Below are 19,546 nucleotides of genomic sequence, written 5' to 3'. Positions count from 1 at the left end.
GCCTATTTCAGGGTCAGCCATGGCCTAGGTATCCTGTTCGGCGTATAGGTGCGGAACCTATCTAGGGTCGTCAGGGGAGCCAAGGGCCAATGGTAGGTTTTTACCAAGGGTCACCATCTTCTTTCTTATCTAAATACAGGGTTTCCCTCTTCCCACCCATTTGCCATTTGTCTGGTATTCCTTAATACCAAACGTGACACCTGTTCACGGCTCTTATGCTTGCGCTGGCCTCTTGATTACTTAAATCAGTAGTAGATTTGCATAGATGTGTAGATGATGTAGGGGACATCATATACTTCAATCAAAATCACAGGGGTGGTGTTAGCAGGCACACATTAGGTGCTAAGCACCTCAGTAGCATACAGTCTGTGTGATGTTTACAGTTCTTGTTTATAAAGTATGCCAGGTTGCACAAGGAACAGAGAAACTGACAAATTATTAGAAAGCATATATAGTAAAAACATGGCGGTTTTGAATGTGAGAACCTGAGAACAGGTACTCTTAAAACGGAATGACAGGTTCCGTTAAAGAAAGTCTGTCACATGAGGCATGCTGCCTTAAACCATGGCAGTATGAATCATAGGAAGTAAAAAAAAAACCTCATAAGATTGAACTCTTTATTAATATACACTACAGTTCAAAAGTTTGGGGTCACCCAGACAATTTTGTTTTTTTCCAAGAAAAAACAAACTTTTATTTATCAAATAAGTTGCATAAGGAATAGAAAATATAGTCCATACATTGATTATGTTAGAAATAATGATTTTTACTTGAATTAATAATTTTCTCCTTCAAACTTTGCTTTCGTCAAAGAATGCTCCTTTTGCAGCAATTCCAGCTTTGCAGACCTTTGGCATTCTAGCTGTTAATTTGCGGAGGTAATCTGGAGATATTTCACCTCATGCTTCCAGAAGCTCCTCCCACAAGTTGGATTGGCTTAATGGGCACTTTTTGCATACCATACGGTCATGCTGCCCCCACAACAGCTCAATAGAGTTGAGATCTGGTGACTGGGCTAGCCACTCCATTACAGATAGAATACCAGTTGCCTGCTTCTTCCCTAAATAGTTCATGCATAATTTGGAGGTGTGATTTGGGTCATTGTCCTGTTGTAGGATGAAATTGGCTGCAATCAAGCACTGTCCACAGGGTATGGAACGGCACTGCCAATTGGAGTGATAGCCTTCCTTATTCAAAAATCCCTTTTACCTTGTACAAATCTCCCACTTTACCAGTACCAAAGCAACCCCAGACCATCACATTACCTCCACCATGCTTGACAGATGGCGTCAGGCACTCTTCCAGCATCTTTTCAGTTGTTCTGCATCTCACAAATGTTCTTCTGTGTGATCCAAACACCTCAAACTTTGATTCGTATCTCCATACAACTTTTTTCCAATCTTCCTCTGTTCAATGTCTGTGTTCTTTTGCCCATATTAATCTTTTCCTTTTTCCAGTCTCAGATATGGCTTTTTCTTTGCCACTCTGCCCTGAAGGCCAGCATCCCGGTAAGTCTCTTCACTGTAGACGTTGACACTGGCGTTTTGAGGGTACTATTTAATGAAGCTGTCAGTTGAGGTCCTGTGAGGCATCGATTTCTCAAACTAAAAATTCTAATGTACTCGTCTTGTTGCTCAGTTGTGCAGCGGGACCTCCCACTTCTCTTTCTACTCTGATTAGAGCCTGTTTGTGCTCTCCTCTGAAGGGAATAGTACACACTGTTGTAGGAAATCTTCAGTTTCTTGGCAATTTCTCGCATGGAATATCCTTCATTTCTAAGAAAAAGAATAGGTTGTCAAGTTTCACATGAAAGTTCTCTTTTTCTGGCCATTTTAAGAGTTTAATGGAACCAACAAATGTAACGCTCCAGATTCTCAACTAGCTCAAACGAAGGTCAGTTTTATAGCTTCTCTAGTCAGTAAATCTGTATTCAGCTGTGCTAACATACTTGCACAAGGGTTTTCAAGGGATTTCTAAACATCATTAGCCTTCAAACACAGTTAGCAAACACAATGTACCATTAGAACTCTGGAGTGGTGGTTGTTGGAAATGGGCCTCTATACACCTATGTAGATATTGCATTAAAAGACGTTTGAAGCTAGAATAGTCATTTACCACATTAACAATGTATAAAGTGTATTTCTGTTTAATATAATGTTAGCTTCGTTGAAAACAAATGTGCTTTTCTTTCAAAAATAAGGAAATATCTAAGGGACCGTAAACTTTTGAATTGTAGTGTACATTAAAAAATACCCTCAACAAAAGGTCGTTAATAAATCCTGTTATTACAGAACAAAAAATGACCTTATATCAAAAAGTCCCTAAATGGACCATAGACAAAAATGAAAACAATGGTACCATTAATCCAGAAATCTGACCCTTAATATCCCAGTATAGTTTTTCAGATATATTAACTAATATACAGAAAGAGGTAGCTAGAGGTCAGTATTAGGATAAGGTCCTGGCAAGTCATAGAAGAACAATTAGGGTACTTGGTGATACTGTTATGAGGTTATCTCAAAAATCCAATGCTCCTAAAGAGTGGATAGTACATACACCGTGTGCAGAATTATTAGGCAAGTTGTATTTTAGAGGATTTTTTTATTATTGATCAACAACTATGTTCTTAATCAACCCAAAAGACTCATAAATATCAAAGCTTAATATTTTTGGAAGTTGTTTTTTTTTTTTAGATTAGTCTATCTTAGGAGGATATCCGTTTGTACAGGTAACTATTACTGCGCAGAATTATTAGGCAACTTAATAAAAACCAAATATATTTCCATCTCACTTGTTTATTTTCACCAGGTAAACCAATATAACTGCACAAAATTTAGAAATAAACATTTCTGACATGCAAAAATAAAACCCCAAAAAATTAGTGAGCAATATAGCCACCTTTCTTTATGATGACACTCAACAGCCTACCATCCATAGATTCTGTCAGTTGCTTGATCTGTTTATGATCAACATTGTGTGCAGCAGCCAACACAGCCTCCTAGACACTGTTCCGAGAGGTGTACTGTTTTCCCTCCCTGTAGATGTCACATTTTATGAGGGACCACAGGTTCTGTATGGGGTTCAGATCAGGTGAACAAGGGGGCCATGTCATTATTTACTCATCTTTTAGACCTTTACTGGCCAGCCACGCTGTGGAGTAGTTGGATGCATGTGATGCATTGTCCTGCATGAAAATCATGTTTTTCTTGAACGATACCAACTTCTTCCTGTACCACTGCTAAGTTGTCTTCCAAAAACTGGCAGTAGGTCTGGGAGTTGAGCTTCACTCCATCCTCAACCCAAAAAGGTCCCACAAGTTTATCTTTGATGATACCAGCCCATACCAGTACCCCACCTCCACCTTGCTGGCGTCTGAGTCGAAGTGGATCTCTCTGCCCTTTACTGATCCAGCCTCTGGCCCATCCATCTGGCCAATCAAGAGTCACTCTCAATTCATCAGTCCATAAAACCTTTGAAAAATCAGTCTTAAGATATTTCTTGGCCCAGTCTTGACATTTTATTTTACGTTTCTTGTTCAAAAGTGGTTGTTTTTCAGCAATCCTTACCTTGACCATGTCCCTTGTGCTTTTTGATGCTCCAGTAATCTTGCAGCTCTAAAATATGGCCAAACTGGTGACAAATGGCATCTTGGCAGCTTCTCGCTTGATTTTCCTCAATTCATGGGCAGTTATTTTGCACCTTTTTTGCCCAACACGCTTCTTGCGACCCTGTTGGCTATTTGCCATGAAACGCTTGATTGTTCGGTGCTCACGCTTCAAAAGTTTGGCAATTTCAAGGCATTCATCACCTTTAAATAGATCCCAAAACAATGGAGGGGATTTCCAACTCGACGCGTTTCTCCTCAAGGCACAGGAGGTTCATCAAGGGTTAAGCCTATAGAAATCTTGGTTGGTCGAATGGCTCTTGAGTCGCTTATAGATACAGCCACTAATTTTATATAAATAAATCAGATCCAGTATACAGGAATTACTTGGTGTGAGACAAAATATCCTGACTAATTTCTAGATCTATGACCAGAATACAATTTACTTGCTATTATATCTCAATCCTATGTTACAGCGTTAGATAGAGGAGCCTGTTATGATTCAGTGACCGAGAAGGATCAGAAAAAGAACAAAAAACTAGGAAACCCAGAATGTTACCAGAGTGGTTGGAATCTCAGCGAACTGCAGACCTAACACTAACACACAACTAGAAGTAGCCGTGGGACGTGCCTTCGATGACATGGTTGCCTCTACACAGCCTGAGAACTAATTATTCCTACAGAGAGAAAGACTAATCTGTCTCGTAGCAGTCCCCAAAGATATAGATTGCCCCCCACATGTAAAGATTACGGTGATGTAGGAAAACACAATACACAGGTAGAAAACAGGTTCAGCAAAGATGAGGCCCAAACTATCTAAATAGGAAAGGACAGAAAAGAGCCCTGACTGCAGCCATGCAAAACCCTAGAAAAGGAACTAACACGCCTGAATTGGAAAAATACTGAGCCCATACGGGCTCTCCCCCACTATATCATGACTCTGGTGTTACTGGGATCCAAACAAACACTAACATAGTGGAGGGACTGAATTAGTACCAAGCATGACAAAACAAAATACATAGCAGAATATGGAGCAAGGTACACAGACATTCCCAGCAGAGAATGATCCAACTCCACCCAGAACTCCACACAGGCAAAATCAGGAAATAAGCCTTAGTACCTTAAACAGAAAAACAACAAGCAAGTGGAAACCACCAGCAGAGGTACAAAGACCAAAATTATCTGAATGTAGATCTGGTAGGGCTGGATTCAGGATGTCCTTAGCACACAGGAGACAACATTGAGCACCGGCAAGGGACAAGAGAACACTACTCAGTTATATAGGCCCAGTCAGAACCACCTGACTGCCAATCATCCTCAGATGTCTGATTTCCATTCAGCAAGCCAACTCCACTACCAGCACTGATCTCAAGAGGGAGCCCCAAACTGGAATCCAATCCAAATGAATTCACAACAGGAGCCTATGACCAAAAGTAACCAAAAAACAGAAATGGCTACAATCTCCTGTCAGTTCAGCAGCAAACATATCTCAATCTGTCTGCATCCTATGTTCTCTCCACATTGCCTTAGTGTAAGACTAGGAGGACAAGGTCCAGTTCCCAGATATTTGCAGTTGTTTGATGTGTGCCTCTTCAGTTGTTTGCATCTTGGATTGTGGCCTCTCCACTCTTCCTCCAGATTCTGGGATCGTCATCTCCAAATGAAATGCAAAATTTACATTCACCTGAAAACAACACCTTGGACTATTGAGCAACAGTCCAGTTTTTTTCTCCTTGGCCCAGTAAGACGCTTCTGGCATTCTCTATTGGTCATGAGTGGCTTGACACAAGGAATGCGACAGTTGTAGCCCATGTCCTGGATACGTCTGTGTGTGGTGGCTCTTGAAGCACTGACTCCAGCAGCAGTCCACTCCTTGTGAATCTCCCTCAAATTTTTGAATGTCCTTTTCATAACAATCCTATCAAGGCCGCGGTTAACCCAGTTGCGTGTGCAGCACACTTTTTTCTTCCACTCAACTTTACATTAATATGCTTGGATACAGCACTGTGTGAACAGCCAGCTTCTTTAGCAATGACCTTTTGTGGCTTACCCTCCTTGTGGAGTGTGTCAATCACTGCTTTCTGGACATCTGTCAAGTCAGCAGTTTTCCCCATGAATGTGTAGCCTACTAAACCAGACTAAGGGACCATTTTAAACGCTTAGGAAGCCTTTGCAGGTGTTATGTGGTAATTATTCTAATTTTTTGAGAAAATGACTTTTGGGTTTTCATTGGCTGTAAGACATAATCATCAACATTAACAAGAAATAAACACATTTTTTTATCGGATCGCACTCGCACCAGAAAATCGCAGATGGAAAAGCGCCCTAAGAAGGAGAGTAAAGAAGAATGGTGAGCACACCAACGGAGAAACTATCTCCCACAGCCCCAAAGGGGGGACTAGAAGGTGGGAGCAAGAAAGGAGATAAGGGGGGAGAGGGGGAGCAACAGGGGAAAGGAAAAAAAAAAGGGGCGGGGAGAGAGGGAGGGGAGGGAGTTACCACAGGGAAAGGGGAAGGAGGAGAGGGGCCAGTCCCTCCAGGGGAAGACATCCATCTATTGTCAACAAATCACTACGAGTCATCCAGCAGCCAGGCATATTCGCTAGAGAACTTAAAGTCCAGCCAGGGGAACCAAGTCCTGTAGAAGAGCTGATATCTGTCATCGAGCGAGGCAGTCAGATCCTCCATATGTAAAAGATCATTAACCCTTGAAGCCCAAAGGGCCAGAATAGGGGGAGCGCTCGACTTCCATTCCAAGGGGATGCACGATCTGGCCGCCATCCCCAAGAAACGCAGCAGCGATTTCTTGTATAAAGATGCCGGAGTCCTCGACAACTGAAGCAGGAACAACTCCGGGCCCATGACCTGAGTTGACCCAGTCACATGTCTGATCACCTCACCCACTCCGTTCCAAAACCATCTGAAAGCCAGACAGGCCCAGAAGACGTGTACAAAGTCCCCCATCTCCGCTCCACACCTCCAACAGCTAGGGTCCACCCCTGGGAACATCCTGTGCAGTCTGGATGGAGCCCTGTACCACCGCGCCAGTAGTTTAAAGTTAGACTCCTGAAGTCTAGAGCTTATCGAGGTTTTGTGCGCCAACATCAGGACATCACTCCTCTTTGCATCCGATAGGGAGAACCCCAGGTCGCGTTCCCACTGCAAAAGATATCCCGTAGGGGGGGGGGGCGCCCGCCGGATTGACCAGCATCCCGTATACCAGAGAGCGGGGGGAGGAGAGAAAAGGGAGATGAGATGGACTAGACGAGAACGGAAGAGGAATAAGGAAGAGAGGGACCCAAGAAGGGAACAGGAAAAAAGGAGCAAGTGAAAGTCCCACTCGCAAGGGGAAGAGAGGAACAGGGGACAACTGCAGGAGGTGAAGAATGTTCACAAGAAGCACACAGATATGTGGACCAGCCCAAAGATCCGCTAGGGAAAGGAAAAAGATGGGGACAAGCACAGACCTGCGGAGGACAGCAAGCCCGGGTCCTCTTATGTACATACTAGACAATTCCCCCATTCATCACAGGGAGGTAAAATACAATATACCCACCCACCGACTACGTATGGTTCCAGAAATGGAAGAGACATATACATTTACCCACTAACTTAAAAAAATGGCATATTAACGAGATAAATATATGCCAACACATTAAGGGCAGGGACGCCAGCCCGAACCACCAAGGAATGGTCCTGCAAGGCAGCCAGGCTGGCCTCGGAAAGTATCCGGCCCACCAGGCCCGGAGAAAGACCAAGTAGAGGATCCAGCATCAGGAGGGATGTTCAGCCCTGCTCGCCGGCTGTAGCAGAGATGTCTTCTCTTCTTCTCTCTCCGCGTAGAAGGTCCCATCGGGTCCCAGGCGAGCCAATCTGGAAGTGACATTGCAGAAGTCCCCAGAGAGGTCAACAGGCCCGGCAAGTCAGAGGGCTGCTTTAGTTGGTCTACGGCATCACCTTTGCATATAATGAGGTGGAAGGGGTGACACCAGCGGTAGGAGGCTTTCACCTCTTTGATCCAAAGCAGGAGAGGGTGTAATTGCCCACACATGAAAAGAGTGCAACTGGAAATATTTGGAAACAGCGACACTGTAACTCCATCCAGCTCCAAAGGGCCATGTGTCCAGGGCCCCTGGAGAATCCGCTCCCTGTCCCCATAGTAGTGGAGACGGCACTGAACGTCTCTCGAGAAGAAGGGCTCCCGTGTAAATAGGAAGGTGGCGTCCAGGGGTCTGTTCGTGACCATGTTGAAAATGACCATGACATTAGTGCTGAGGAGATCTTGGGACCAATATTCAGGGATGCCTTTTAGCCTTATGTTATTTCTCCTGCTTCTGTTCTCTTGGTCATCTAGAAGCAGGGCTAATTCCCTCATGTGGAGGTTATGAGATACACAGTCTCTCTCCAGCCTGTCCATCCTTCCCTGCAATGACTCCTGGGCCTGCTCTGTGGCCGCAATCCTGTCCTCCATCACCCCCCATGTCCTCCCTTATTGATGCCAGGGCATTAAGTTGTGACTATTCTATTCTGGTTACTAACTCCTCTAAATCTCGTTTGCTGGGGAGAGCCAGGATTAATTCCTTGAGAGCCCAAAAGTCCTGTATGTCAGGTGGATGTATTGCAGGGGTTACGGAGCCTTCCTTCGTACCCTCCCATGATTTGGGGACCCCGGAGAGCCGGAATGTCGCCGATATCCCAATGTCAGGCGTGTCACTAGTATCCGGGTTCCCGGTGCCCCCAGACTGCAGGCCGTTCCACATGATGCCAGTTGCCCCCCCCCCCGTCGGCTCCACTCGCCACCTCACCCTCCACCGAAGGCGTTGGTTGTGCCTGCGCTGCGGGTTCCGCCATCTCCGGCATGCTCCCGGACCCCGTTCCTGCTCTCCTCTGACGAGATGCCTCTGGGGACTTTCCCTCTGTTGTGCGCTCGGCTCCCAACAGCGCCATCTTGCTTCTGCTGGCTGCTTAGGCACCTGAAAATGAGGGGGAGACTAAGCGAGCCAGACCCCCAGAGGGTCTTCCAGTCGAAGGAGACGGCACCGGAGCAGGCACCGAGGTGGGCTTCTTCTTAGGGGACATTTCTGAGCAGCGTGGTCAGTGAGAGGAGGAAGATATTACAGTGGGCACGGGAGCTCTGAGGTTGCACGTCCTCACTCCACCATGTCCAGGGCCCGCCCCCATAAATTAACTTTTTGATGATATTACAATTTATTGAGATGCACATGTATATACACTGTATATACTCACCTACCACTGCTTTACCCCAGCGCCATTCTCGTGCTCTGTAGACTCTCCAGGTTGTACTGTGCTCTGCATGACTCGGACATGACTTTTACAATGTTAAGGGTGCTTTACACGCTGCGACATCGCTAACGATATATTGTCGGGGTCACGGTTTTGTGATGCACATCCGGCGTCATTAGCGACATTGCAGCGTGTGACAGCTAGGAGCGACGATCAACGTTCGCAAAAACGGCAAAAATTGTTGATCGTTGACACGTCGCTCCAAATCATTTTGTTGGGATTTCATTCCGCAGGTTGTTCGTCGTTCCTGCGGCACCACACATCGCTGTGTGTGACACCGCTGGAACGACGAACATCATCCTACCTGCGTCCATCGGAAAGGAGGAAGGAAGGAGGTGGACGGCATGTTCCTGACGCTCATCTCTTCCCCTCCTCTTCTAGTGGGTGACCGTTTTGTGACGCCGCTGTGATGTCACTGTGACGCTGAACGCAGCTCCCCCTTGAAGGAGGGATTGTTCGGCAGCAACAGCGACGTCGATGAACAGGTATGTGCGTGTGACGCTGCCATAGCGATATTGTTCGCTACGGCAGTGATCACCACATGTCGCACGAACGACGGGGGCGGGTGCTATCGCTTGTGACATCGCTAGCAATCGTTAGCGATGTTGCAGCGTGTAAAGCACCCTTAAGCCTATGGATCGTCAGAATGAGATTGCATAGACTAAAGGCTACTTTACACACTGCGATATCGGTCCCGATATCGCTAGTGTGCGTACCCGCCCCCATCTGTTGCGCGACACGGGCATATCGCTGCCCGTGGCGCACAACATCGCCCAGAGCCGTCACACATACTTACCTGTCCGGCGACGTCGCTGTGACCGGCGAACCGCCTCCTTTCTAAGGGGGCGGTCCGTGCGGCGTCACAGCGACGTCACTGAACCGCCGCCCAATCGCAGCGGAGGGGCGGAGATGAGCGGGACGTAACATCCCGCCCACCTCCTTCCTTCCGCATAGCGGCCGGGAGGCAGGTAGGGAGACGTTCCTCGCTCCTGCGGCGTCACACGCAGCGATGTGTGATGCCGCAGGAACGAGGAACAACCTCGTTACTGCTGAAGTAACGATAATTGGGAATGGACCCCCGTGTCGCCGATTAGCGATTTTTCACTGTTTTGCAACGATGCAAAATCGCTAATCGATGTCACACGCAACGGCATCGCTAATGCGGCCGGATGTGCGTCACGAATTCCGTGACCCCAACGACTCCGCATTAGCGATGTCGTAGTGTGTAAAGCCCGCTTTACATTGTAAAAATCTTCAGGCTCACACATAGAGCCAGCTAGTCACAATAGTGATGACATCTCTCAGAAGAAAAAAACGTAAAAGCCCACCCCAGTGCAACAAGGTGCACCCCAATCGGGACGGACCTAATTAATCTCTATATTTACAACCTCAGCCTGTGTCAACCGACCTCAGTGTAGATGGGGCAGAGCAGGACCGGGGCTGGACTAGTTGACACACCTGCCCGTAGCCACATAGATATCTAGCTGAAGAAGGGGGCTACGCCACTACAGGTATAAAGTACAAGGAATTCCGGCAAAACCAAAGAAATGAGTCGGATTATTACTTTGTATACGTGCAGCTCATAGGAGCCTGTTCGCACAGTCGCGGAGGGACGGCTTTTACACTTTTTTTTTTCCTCACAGACAGTGTTACTAAGACCCCTGTGCTAGTTGTGTATGTACTGCTCCTAGTTACTCACTACAACATGGGGTATAAGCTCATTTTGATTCTATCTTAGGTTTTGTATATTAAATGTGTGAACAGGGGACCTGGCGTATACGCACATGATTAGTGGCTGAGGGCATGGCACTGCCTTGGTCTGGCGGCAGAATACCAGCATGGACCAGGCTCGGGAAGCTTTAGCTGTGTTGGAAGCTGCCTGCAGTAGTGACTCTTCTATCTATAGGTAATTAGACTGGGTATGGGTAACATTTCTTTTTCTCTTTTCCTATATCTAAGCTGCTGTATCTCAGCCACGTTCTCGGTCTCTTGCTGTATGCAGACGCCTATGGAATGGATGTCCGCCTGTCACACAGCGCCTCTAGCGGCCGCCGCTTGTGCAGCGCTCAGCACGTCTGATAATTATAGAACGGCGAGAGCTCCGCCCCTTTTACATTCAAATGTGCGACTAATAAAACGAAAGCATGACGTCACAATCAGAAGCCGCCTGGTCTCCGCGCTGCCAGAAGGAAGGGGCGGGCCTAGCGGTTACGTCACTGATGCCGGCGGTGGTGGGTCCTGTGTGGATCGTCATAGTAACAGCTGCTGTAGGACCCCCAGCGGCGCTGACTACGGACCCAGGTAGGAGGTGGGACCGCAGCTGTGTGTAGTGTGGGAGGCAGCAAGCAGCTGATTGTGCTGCACTGTGTGGCTGGCGTGCTTGTGTTTGTTATTGGTGGATGTGGGGCTAGGCGAGCAAGCTGGCATATGAGTGGGCAGCATGTGTGATAGTGGGAGAGCAAGCTTGCATGTAAGCATGGGCAGCATGTGTGAAGATGGGTCAAGGTTGCGTGGCATGTAAGTGGGCAGCATGTATTATGCAGGGCTGTGGAGTCGGTAAGCCAAACCTTCGACTCCGACTCCGACTCCTCAAATTCTCTTGCTCCGACTCCGGCTCCGACTCCGACTCCTACATATATTGCTTATAGTTAGGTGAAAAATTTATTGTAGTACATGAATATGTGTATGTGAACATCAGACATTTAATAATTTTTATGATACAATAATCAAGATATTTGGATAGAACATAAAATATATTTATTGGATACAACTTTAGAACACAAAAAACTAATAAATTGTAAATATGTAATACACTATGTAATATACAGTAGATTACATATATCTTGTGTGTGTATATACACTGTATATATATATTTATATATATATTTTACATATTTACAATTTATTAGTTTTTTGTGTTCTAAAGTTGTATTCCAATAAATATTTTATGTTCTATCCAAATATCTTGATTATTGTATCATAAAAACAATTAAATGTCTGATGTTCACATTGTACTACAATAAATTTTTCACTTAAATATAAGCATTATACTAAATGTTATTATTTAGTAAAATATTCAGCACATTCTGCATTGCACTCCTGTCCCCAATTTATTATATATTTTAGGAGTCGGAGTCGGTGCATTTTATACCGACTCCGACTCCGACTCCACCAAAATGAGCTCCGACTCCGACTCCGACTCCACAGCCCTGGTATTATGGTTGGCTAGTGTGTGTGGCATTGAGAGTGGGTAGCATGGGTGATGGTGAGTGTGTGTGGCATCTGAGTGGGCAGCATGTGTAATGGGCGTGTGTGGCATCTGAGAGTGGGCAGCATGTGTAATGGGCGTGTGTGGCATCTGAGAGTGGGCAGCATGTGTAATGGGCGTGTGTGGCATCTGAGAGTGGGCAGCATGTGTAATGGGCGTGTGTGGCATCTGAGAGTGGGCAGCATGTGTAATGGGCGTGTGTGGCATCTGAGAGTGGGCAGCATGTGTAATGGGCGTGTGTGGCATCTGAGAGTGGGCAGCATGTGTAATGGGCGTGTGTGGCATCTGAGAGTGGGCAGCATGTGTAATGGGCGTGTGTGGCATCTGAGAGTGGGCAGCATGTGTAATGGGCGTGTGTGGCATCTGAGAGTGGGCAGCATGTGTAATGGGCGTGTGTGGCATCTGAGAGTGGGCAGCATGTGTAATGGGCGTGTGTGGCATCTGAGAGTGGGCAGCATGTGTAATGGGCGTGTGTGGCATCTGAGAGTGGGCAGCATGTGTAATGGGCGTGTGTGGCATCTGAGAGTGGGCAGTATGTGTAATGGGCGTGTGTGGCATCTGAGAGTGGGCAGCATGTGTAATGGGCGTGTGTGGCATCTGAGAGTGGGCAGTATGTGTAATGGGCGTGTGTGGCATCTGAGAGTGGGCAGCATGTGTAATGGGCGTGTGTGGCATCTGAGAGTGGGCAGCATGTGTAATGGGCGTGTGTGGCATCTGAGAGTGGGCAGCATGTGTGATGGTGAGCGTGTGTGGCATGTGATGGTGGGCAGCATGTGTGATGGTGAGCGTGTGTGGCATGTGATGGTGGGCAGCATGTGTGATGGTGAGCGTATGTGGCATGTGATGGTGGGCAGCATGTGTGATGGTGAGCGTGTGTGGCATGTGATGGTGGGCAGCATGTGTGATGGTGAGCGTGTGTGGCATGTGATGGTGGGCAGCATGTGTGATGGTGAGCGTGTGTGGCATGTGATGGTGGGCAGCATGTGTGATGGTGAGCGTGTGTGGCAAGTGATGGTGGGCAGCATGTGTGATGGTGAGTGTGTGGCATGTGATGGTGGGCAGCATGTGATGGTGGGCAGCATGTGTGATGGTGAGCGTGTGTGGCATGTGATGGTGGGCAGCATGTGTGATGGTGAGTGTGTGTGGCATGTGATGGTGGGCAGCATGTGATGGTGGGCAGCATGTGTGATGGTGAGTGTGTGTGGCATGTGATGGTGGGGAAGCGTGTGTGATGTTGGGCGAGTGTGGCATGTGATGGTGGGCAGCATGTGTGATGGTGAGTGTGTGTGGCATGTGATGGTGGGGAAGCGTGTGTGATGTTGGGCGAGTGTGGCACATGACCAGGTCCGGGTTCGGTTATGTGCACACTATGTTTTAGGTCTTTCGCTCTGTTAGTTTAACATCAGTAACAAGTTCAGACAAATGCATTAAATGGAAACCGTGCCAGGAGCCGGTCGTGGCATTCATCACCCATAGCCTAGTATGGCATCACTTGCACATCGTATCATGGCCATCTGTTCTGGCTCCATGTTCTACAGCGGCATGTTCTAGTCTTGTCACCTGAGTGAACAGCGTCATGTTTGTCTATAATGCTATGAGATTGAGCTGTGAAACTCCCGGTCTGCAGGGAATTGTGACGTGAAGGCGAGGGTCACACCATCCCGGAAAAACAGTCCGATTCTGCTAATCCGAGTGCTATCAGCTTTTCTCCATTATGTCAGTCAGACGTCATCCTAGTCCGGTCTGATTTTTAGGGCTCGGTTTCACTTGCGTTTTGCACGGACGAGTGCAATCCGATAAAACATTGAATTGCACTTGCAAGAGTGCAAAACGATGGGTCAGTTTCCATCTGTGATTTCTCATGCCATAGCGGAATTAATCGCAGCATGCTGCGTTTGGCAGAGAGTTTCGGGTCATGCACCCCTATACAAGTCTATGGGAGCATGTAAAACACTGCACTGCACTCACATATAATCTGACCACAGTGCGATGTACGCAGAAACAGGCCGGGGAAGAGATAGGGAGAAAATGCTCCTTCTCCGCAGCTGCGATATGATCGAAAGATCACCTGTCGTCTCATGACGCTCGCAGCAGAGGGTTATTAGCATATCGCTTCTGATGCTCTTGCATAGGAAGCTATGCGCAAGTGGAACTGTACCCTTACATAGACCCACAGACTTGAATGGGTGAGTGCCATACAATTCACGTAGGAAAATCGAGCATGCTGTAATGACGCTGAATTGGTCAGTGAAAATAAATGATTCATGTGCACTGCCTCACTGACCAGCATTGGTCGAAGTGCGGCCCATTTTTTTTTTTAACGGATATCACTCGGACCGGAAATACAGTCGTCTGCAAGATCTCTAATAGTGAACTAGGACTTTGTGCTTTGTTCAAATAGGAATAACGTTTGGAACACCATTCTAAGTCTGAACTGGGTGCAAAAACCTAAAAAAACCATCATTATGGGGAGATAAGGTATGCACACCAGTGACTATGTAAGGGGAATACATGAAATAGCAGAAACTGCTGTGTGAATACTGACTTGAAAAATCCAATAGCTATATGTAAGAGTGAATATGTGAAAAATGGAATCTGCATTACTGCCATGAATATATGAATCAAGAGAAATTTAGCTACTGAATTGATCAATGCAATAGAGCCCCAACACTACGCCAAAGTATTTCTCTACGTTGGGGTCCCTAGCTTGTGTGTGTCCTCTCATGCAGTTAAAAAACTTACCGTGTATGGGAAGCTGAGACCCAGGCTATTTATGCGTATGATATGGATTGGCAATAGGTGTGGTTGGGGAGGGTTCACAAACGAAAAAATACTAACAAATATCATACGCATAAATAGCCTGGGTCTCAGCTTCCCACACACGGTAAGTTTTTTAACTGCATGAGAGGACACACACAAGCTAGGGACCCCAACGTAGAGAAATACTTTGGCGTAGTGTTGGGGCTCTATTGCATTGATCAATTCAGTAGCTAAATTTCTCTTGATTCATATGTTCATGGCAGTAATGCAGATTCCATTTTTCACATATTCACTCTTACATAAAGCTATTGGATTTTTCAAGTCAGTATTCACACAGCAGTTTCTGCTATTTCATGTATTCCCCTTCCATAGTCACTGGTGTGCATACCTTATCTCCCCTTTGTGCTTTGTTCATGCTGTAATCATTACACAGAGGGTATTCTAGTCTGTGGGTGACGGGTGACACTGTTTAGACATCCATTTAATATATTCTACATAAAGGAGTTGTCCACTACTAGACAAACCCCTATTAATGTGTACACTGAATTGAAAAAAAACCTACCATTCACCAGAGTTTAGCTGAAAGATTCATGGGCCTCTGCCAGCAGCCACATCTGTAGTCTTGTCTGGAAGGCGAGCACTACCAGCCGGTGACATCCCAGACACCTCTTCAGATTAGTAGACCGCCACGAGTGTGTTTCAGAGGACTACCAATCAGAAAAGGTGTCTGGGATGTCGCAGTAAGTCGGACGTTTGCAGTGATCTGGTCTGGCATCCAGGATTACCCATTTGGTCTCTAGGCCAGGGGCCTGGGAATCTGTTTGTGCAAGTCTGATAGTCTCCTCACGAATCAGCACCACTGCTCTGTTCGCCAAGTGTCCCCACTGCTCTGCCGGAACCAAAAACCAGTGTGGGCATCTCAAATCATTAGGGTGCAATTGTGGGTAGGGTCTTCAGCTCTGCCACGGACTCTCCGCTGCTTTTGGTGTCTTTATCCTCTTCCTTATTTAAATTCTGTGCTTTCGCCATCCTAGCCGCAAGTGATTGATCATGTGATGTGGTTCAGTAAAATGGCATCAGTGCATATGCCGAATAAGATCTCGACTTGTCATTGAGCCGAGAGCTAATTCTGTGCATGTACTCTCGCCACTTTCCTTAAGGATTCTTTCACACGTCCGTGAAAATCACGCACGTTTTTCACGGACGTGTAAAAGGTGCGTATTGCCCTCTGTGTGCGTGTTTATGGCACACATGTGTTTCTCCGTGTTCTATCAGTGATAACACACTGAGAACAGGAACTTTCTGCTCACCTTTCCCTGGCAATGCGTTCCATGGTTCTGATCTACGGTCTCTGGCCCTGCCGACTCCCCGCTGCTGCTGCTTCTGGCCCGCAGTGGAGTGAATATGCGATGAGCATAATGAGCGGGGGTCGGAAACGAGAGACACCAATGCTGGAGAAGGTGAGTATAGAAATTCATTTTAATTCAGACGTGTGTGTTCTCTCCGGTGCGTGTCACGCGCATCACATCCGTGTGCGGTCCGTGTGACACCCGTGATGCTAGAGAAAAAAAGAAAGCAGGTACAGCAGTGTGGGAGCCAGCGGAGGTCACTGACGTCACTGCACCAAACACAAGGGTGCACGCTGCTGTTCTGTTATCTGCCAATACATACACACAATCAATTAAAGGGGAATGGCGTGCACTCGGAGTCAGTTTCTTGTGGTGCAAGTGTATGGGTGGAACACCCAGTATATAATCAATGAATATCCACTGCACACAAAATAATTCTTATGTAAGTGAAAGATATTTATTTTCTCCTATGAAAATAAATAAATATCTTTCACTTGCATAAGAATTTTTTTGTGTGCAATACCTACACACATGCAGCCAATTCACTGATGTCACCTCTGCCAACCACCGCACGCTGCTGCTCTCTGTTATCCACCAATACACACACACATCCAATTCACTGATGTCACCTGCGCCGACCACCGCCTCCTGCTGCTCTGTTATCTGCCAATAAACACACACACACACGTATGTATGTATGTATGTATGTATGTATGTATGTATTCATTATATAATGCAGAAAGTGTCTTTCTGTCCCAAGCCAGGATCGAACCTTATGACAGGCACATGATCAGTGCTATGTTCTTATTGTAGTTGAATTTTTCAATAAAATGGCATTGGAGTGCGTGCGTATACCACCTACTTCAACACCATTTTATTGAAGACACTGGTATAAAGGTAAATTGTATAAAGTGCTCGTGTTATCCATGTAATAAATAGGGTATGAGGCCATTTTTCTATAAGGCAGAATATCGGCGGCGGCAGATCTTTTAGTAACATTGCAGAAGTCAGTTGCTATCTTCAGGTGTTACGTGTAAGCACATCTTTGAACTTTAGAAATTGTTCTCCTCCTAAACGTCTTCCTGTGTATATTCTAAGTTGTCATTTTTAGGAAGGAAGACAAAATCCTAGAAGGTGGTCTTTCTGAAGATTTCCATGTGCCGAAAAGTTACTTCTAGGATATCCTGTGTCAGGAAATGTGCCGAAATATTTATTTGTAATTTAATAAAAAATAACGACACAAAAACTAAAAACTCCTTGAGTCTAAGGCCAGTAGACTGCAGGGTAATGCATAAGGTCACAAAGACCGACGTAGCCAAGCTTTTGCTGTAACTACCAAGGTCGAGGTCAGCAATGTCTTCAATCCTCTAAATGCTACAATTAGTGATCACAACATTGAGAAAATTGGGAGACGGAAGGGGAATAACCAGAACTATAAAACTGTCACAATGTATCACCCAAAAAAAAAAAAAAGTTTTTCTGCATTGTTTTTTTAATTCCCCATCAGAACATCAAAAAATCTTGTGTAGTGAGCACCATTTTGTACAGTAAATAACAAGCCCTTACTCAGCTCTATCTGCAAAGAAGTAAAAAGAAATTACAGCTCTCAAAATACGGTAATGCAAAAAAAAAATCTATTTTTTTTTTTCTAAAAATGTTGTTTGTACTATGCAAAAGTAGCCAAACCTAAACCAATATAAATATGATATCGCTGTAATCATACTGACCCGAAAGATAAAGATGTCTTATCTCTTTCACCACCCGGTCATAGAAAAAAAATAATCCATATAAGACATTTTATTAATTCTGTCTCCCAAAAATGGGAATAGATCCAGAAATATGTGCTCATATGATACCAGTAATGACTTCAACTTATTCCGCAACAAAATAAGGAGTTTCCTATTAATAAGTGCATCCATGATACAGCTCCGATCATGTTCCCAGTGTAGAATATCGGAGTGTTGGACATCCATTTTAAGCAAGTACCAGCACAACAAATGGAGAACTACTTCCACTAACTATTACCTGAAACAATATAGGATCCGTTCTGGCAAGCGCAGATGAGTGTTAAGAAGAAAGCATCGATAAGGAAAATGAACACCCAGGAATATAGCAAATGAAGATAAAAATGAAACCAATGGAAATTTTGAAGTGATACTAACATTTAATTTCTTTTTTTTTGCAATATACTTTGTTGCTATTCTTGAGATATTAATATATTGTCTTTTGTTTACAGCTCGTTGCCTAGGAGACTGACCACTACTACTGTTTAGCCTGTAATCAGTGCATTGAGGCTGGCCGGGATAAGGAGGTAACAGTGATTTTTGGTTTTCTTTTTTGTTCTTTTAGGTGACATAGTCTGGAATATCTGATATTCTGACAAGGGTTTAAGGCTTGTTTCCATAAATTGTAGCAGTAATGATGTATCAGTCTTTAGATTTACCTTGGTTACCAGCGCACGGAGCTACACGTGCAGAGAGCAGGGAGCAGCGCACACTGAGCGCTGGCTCCCTGCTCTCCTAGTTACAGCACACATCGGGTTAATTAACCCGATGTGTCCTGCAGCTACATGTGCACAGAGCAGGGAGCAGCGCACAATGCTTAGCGCTGGCTCCCTGCTCTCCTAGCTACAGCACACATCGGGTTAATTAACCCGATGTGTCCTGCAGCTACATGTGCACAGAGCAGGAGCCGGCACTGACAGTGAGAGCGGCGGAGGCTGGTAACAAAGGTAAATATCGGGTAACCAAGGACAGGGCTTCTTGGTTACCCGATGTTTACTGTGGTTACCAGCCTCCGCAGAAGCCGGCTTCTGCTGCCTGCACATTTAGTTGTTGCTCTGTCGCTGTCACACACAGCGATGTGTGCTTCACAGCGGGACAGCAACAACTAAAAAATGGCCCAGGACATTCAGCAACAACCAACGACCTCACAGCAGGGGCCAGGTTGTTGCTGGATGTCACACACAGCGACATCACTAGCAACATCGCTGCTACGTCACAAAAGTTGTTCGTTAGCAGCGATGTTGCTAGCGATGTTGCTTAGTGTGACGGGGCCTTTATACTTCAGGTGCAACTAAGCATGAGTTGTTTGTGATCTTGACTGCAATCATCTATGCTGTTTGCCATCCCAGTCATCTGGAGGGAGCAGCAAGCACATATCTGATTTGTTACTTTAGCATGACAAATGTATCAGACTTTTCTTGCCTAATTAATGACATCAGTGCCTCACAATGAAAGTCTACCAATTCCAAAACTGCGA

At 45.8% G+C, this 19,546-nt stretch overlaps 1 protein-coding gene across 4 annotated transcripts in view; it reads left to right on the top strand.

The window, feature by feature from the left end:
* The first annotated feature begins 11,097 nt into the window (after nucleotides 1-11,097).
* Nucleotides 11,098-19,546, top strand: part of RCBTB2 (RCC1 and BTB domain containing protein 2) — a 98,166-nt gene continuing 89,717 nt past the window's right edge. For all 4 annotated transcript variants that reach the window (XM_075336897.1, XM_075336896.1, XM_075336895.1 and 1 more), the window contains exons 1-2: nucleotides 11,098-11,209; nucleotides 18,522-18,596. The gene's annotated coding sequence lies outside the window, so the exon portion shown is untranslated. The remainder of the gene's footprint in view (nucleotides 11,210-18,521; nucleotides 18,597-19,546) is intronic.

This window comes from Anomaloglossus baeobatrachus, chromosome 2 (assembly GCF_048569485.1).
Source record: "Anomaloglossus baeobatrachus isolate aAnoBae1 chromosome 2, aAnoBae1.hap1, whole genome shotgun sequence".
NCBI classification, from domain to species: Eukaryota; Metazoa; Chordata; class Amphibia; order Anura; family Aromobatidae; genus Anomaloglossus; species Anomaloglossus baeobatrachus.
Note: the sequence above shows the minus strand (reverse complement) of the source record. Positions and strands in the feature narration are given on the sequence as shown.